Source organism: Gekko japonicus, unplaced genomic scaffold, assembly GCF_001447785.1.
Source record: "Gekko japonicus isolate JY-2015 unplaced genomic scaffold, Gekko_japonicus_V1.1 scaffold562, whole genome shotgun sequence".
In the NCBI taxonomy this organism is placed as follows: domain Eukaryota; kingdom Metazoa; phylum Chordata; class Lepidosauria; order Squamata; family Gekkonidae; genus Gekko; species Gekko japonicus.
Genome location: NW_015172569.1, coordinates 821,816 through 826,238, shown reverse-complemented (window position 1 = coordinate 826,238; position 4,423 = coordinate 821,816).

Sequence of the window (4,423 nt, the reverse complement as noted above, 5' to 3'; positions counted from 1 at the left end):
CAAAAAGAGTTTATGGTACCAAAAGATGTGGGACCATTTTCTTATGGACTCTGTGACCAACAAATTGAACAGGATAGCGCAGTACCCAATAGATAAACCTATAATGGATAAATGGAACCCTATATTACAATTTTTAGCTTCAGAAGATTTCTTGCCCTCTTCCTGGCAGCAATTCCAGAGGTGGTTGTAAAGACTATTTCAACATGGAACACAACTCTATACTGCATGTTATATCCTACACCTCCTATACAAATAAGCAATACAGACACAATGCAATTTCATATTGGCAAATACATAGATGAATACTGTAGTTCTCAAGACATACCAGAGTGAATTAAATGTTTCCGAAATGTGAAAAGCACAAATGTAGTTTTTCAGATTTTTTATGTTACACAAAATTATTGGAATATTGTAATTATTATGGTACTTGGTTTTTTGTAACTTGTTTTATGATACAATAATTTTTTTTTTATTATTTTTTTAAAGGAAAAGCGGAGTGGAAGTGCTGGCATACATAAAGACCAGACTTTCCCCGGGGTCAGCAAACTCCACTTCCAGGACCCAGGTGCCAATGACTGGGGCACGGAAGGCAGATGTTGTCGTCTGATCAGGCTCTTTAAATCCGCAAAGGCAACGCAACTATATCGGCACGAACTACTCGTCTGACCGCAGCCTTAGCGAGATCCGCACAGTCAGAACAGACAGTACCTTAACCTTTCCTAGCTACACAGTGTAGTGGCACAGCACTGGATCTCTTACAAAATAAGACACCATTCCCAAACCACAGTCACATCCCCACCCTGAACAGCAAGGAGGCAGACAACTCTTTATTTAACCAAACAAGAAAGAAAGGTTGGGAAAGAGATGAGACCAAATTTTACGAGCTAGTCACTTTGATTTCACAAACTCCTGAAGCTTTACTGCCGCACCCCCTTCTCTTTCCTTGTGCAGAAATCCCCCCCCCCGTTTAAAAATGTATGCCTTGTTCAACATTTCGGTGGGATCAGCTACGTACGTATGGCACAGAAATGGCACAAAATGGTTTAGCAATAGCACCAAAAGGCTGCGGAGAGTCAGTGATGACAGCGACGGAAATAAGGCGGACCCAAAAATGTCAACACACATGGGATCAGAAACAAAATGACAATGTCCCTATCACCTCGTCCTCTAGTTAGGAACACCTCGAGTGCAAGTCCTTCTTCTACCAATGAGTTGCTAGTTAGCATTTTTGGGCAGACAGACTAACATCTCTGATTTATCACCTGTCAAGTGGAAACAGCAGGACTTATCTAGCCTAACTGCACTAGGGTGTTGAGTTAATAAATTAGCGACATCGTAAAAGCACAGCACTGCTGCTTGTTGTGGCTTGTTAACTGGTCCTGTCTCTAGGAGAGAACAACTGTAGGGAAGCCACTGAGCCTTCAAAATGGGGAGTCCCTGGTGCAAATCACATTTCTGCTGTGCATTGGTTAAAGGCAACTCACTTTCTGCAGTCTTGTAACCCATCTGCTGCTAAGGTTGCCAGCTCTTGGTTGGGAAATTCCTGGAGATTTGGGGGCAGAGCCTAGGGAGGGTGGGGTTTGGGAAGGGGAGAGACCTCAGTAGGGTATAAAGCCACGGAGTCCACCCTCCAAAACGGCTATTTCCTCCAAGAAAAGTGATCTGTGTCATCTGGAGATGGGTTGTAATTCTGGAAGGTCTCAAGGCCCTACCTGGAGGTTGGCAACACGAGGCTGCCCCTAATTTGCAACAGGAGGCTAATAAGATGGGTATTATTGGTGTAAGGGTTCAAACAGCATATCTGACATAGGGCGCTTCCACACACACTAAATAACGCACTTTCAATCCACTTTCAGTGCACTTTGCAGAATCCACTTGCAAATGGTCGCTGAAGTGTGTTGAAACTGCATTATTTAACACGTGTGAAAGCATTTGTAGTCTGAACATTCTGCATCACTACAGATGCAAGGTATTATTATAGATTCCAGAGAAGGGAGTCATGTTAGCCTGTTGGCAGCGAAACTAGAGGCATCGTAAGACACTGATTTAGGGTCACCATATTTTGAAAAGCAAAAAAGAGACCATATTTCCCAACGGACTACTTCAAACAAATGATCACTATGACACTCAGGGGTCATTTCCCGCAGGAGCGCACAGGAGCAGAGCTCCGGCAGTAAGGAGCCCAGGGGGCGGGCACATGCAACAAGCCCTACCCCCAGCTCCCAGCAGCCCTCAGTCAGAGCAAGAAGCAGCCAGGTAAGTTGCAGAGCTCCCCCCGGCCCCCCGGTCCCAAACAGTCCAGTGGCACCTTTAAGACCAAGTTTTATTCAGGTACAAGCTCTCCCTCGTCTGGGAGGGCAAATCTGCCCGCCCCCCCCCCCCAATAGCTAGCAATCCAAAACAGTCCAGTTGTGCCTGAGCAGTGGGTGTTGCCTTCTGACACACTTCCGGTGATGTCAGGGGGTGTGACATATGCAAATGAGTTATGCTAATGAGCTCCTGCACCTCTTTTTCTACGAAATGACCCCTGATGACACTATGACAAATTTCCTTTTAAATACCCCTACTATTCAAGCTATGATATTCCTAACCTTCCAACCCAAAAAGAGGACATATCAGTTTTTTTAAAAAGAGCCCAAAGGAGGATGGACACCAAAACTAGACGACATGTCCTCTAAAAAGAGGACATCTGGTAACCCTAGCTGATTTCTGGCAGTTTTCACAGACTGAAGCTCAAACGCATGAAGCATCCTCAGATGGAAGATTACGTATAAAGAGGCGGGGGGGGGATGTAAATAGTGGGATCAAAAGCAGTGTTCCCTCTCAGCTGTGTTAGTAAGAGGACATCTGGTAACCCTAGCTGATTTCTGGCAGTTTTCACAGACTGAAGCTCAAACGCATGAAGCATCCTCAGATGGAAGATTACGTATAAAGAGGCGGGGGGGGGATGTAAATAGTGGGATCAAAAGCAGTGTTCCCTCTCAGCTGTGTTAGTCTGAGCTGGCTCACAATTTTTTTAGCCTCTGGCTCATACATTTTTGTCTTAGCTCAGGAAGGAGGGCTCCAGAGTAAACTAATTGATGCAGTAGCCAAATCGCTCGCTCACAACTTTAATGCCAGGAGCTCACCAAGTAGAATTTTCACTCACAAGACTCCACACCTTAGAGGGAGGGGTACAGAAACGCAAAAGTGACAACCTGCTACATTTCCAAACAAAACCCAGTCGTATATTTACAAGCACAATTTGGAACGGCGTTCATAGGCTAGATTCAGGTGGGTAGCCGTGTTGGTCTGAAACAGCAGAACACTGTTTGAGCCTAGTGGCACCTTTAAGACCAACAAAGTTTTATTCAAGGTATGTGCTTGCACACGAATAAAACTTTGCTGGTCTCAAAGGTGCCACTGGACCCTAACATTGCTCTACCCTCTTTGCTAGGCTTACTAAACTAATCCCATCTGCCATGTGACAGGAAACCATTGTCTTTAGTGAGGCCTAATAAGATCTAATAAGATCGAATGCATCCGGAAGCTTGACATTAACTCAGCAATTTCACAACAGAGTCCTCCTCTGAAGTTCTTTTGTTATTATTCCAGTCTTTGCTCTGTTCCCTCAGGGGACTAGTTTATGAATTTACAATACAGCTCCTTCATCAGCCTCTCACTTTGCTATCCCAGATCTAACTATGTGAGCGTTTTTTAAAAGCCCAACACCTGCTGCAGATGTTGCCGTCTCAGACACTCCCCGGCAACCTCAGCTCAAGAGCAACTATTTAAAACTATAAATCAGCACGTTTAAAAAAAACAACAACCTAAAAGATAAAGATCACCATCTGTGTTCAACCAAGTTCTTCCCCCTCTCCTTGCAAAATGTCCTAATTTAAACTTTGCCTTTCCAGTATTTCTAAAGAAAGTCCTTAAGATCTCCCATTTGCAGTTATGCCAAAGAAGTTTCATCACAAAGGGAGAGTTACCACCTTCCTCCCGGAGACTTCGCTGTTACGAGACAAGAGACTGTCAGAACTGATAATGTACCCTTAAATGATCTTTTCCCAGCCATACCAACATCTTGTTGAATCTCCCAGACTTTCCAAGACATACACTGCGTTGAATGGCAAATCAAGGTGATAGGTTGTGAGCCATCTTATGAACCCATAAGAGTGTAGAGTATATATTTTAAGGTAATAATAACTTGCCTTGAAGACCCTAAAGGGTTGTCAGCATTCCCTCAAAGCTGTGCGCACGAACGGCCGCTCATTAACACAGGAAGCCCCACCCAAAAGCAATCTGGAGCTGTGCAGGGTCTTGCACTGCCCATTGCCCATTTCAAGATTCTGTTTCGGATGTGAACTGCTCAGCTCAGTAGGCAGGGAAATTAGAGGGAACATTGGTTGCCATAAGTCAGCTGCAACTTCATGGCCCTTTC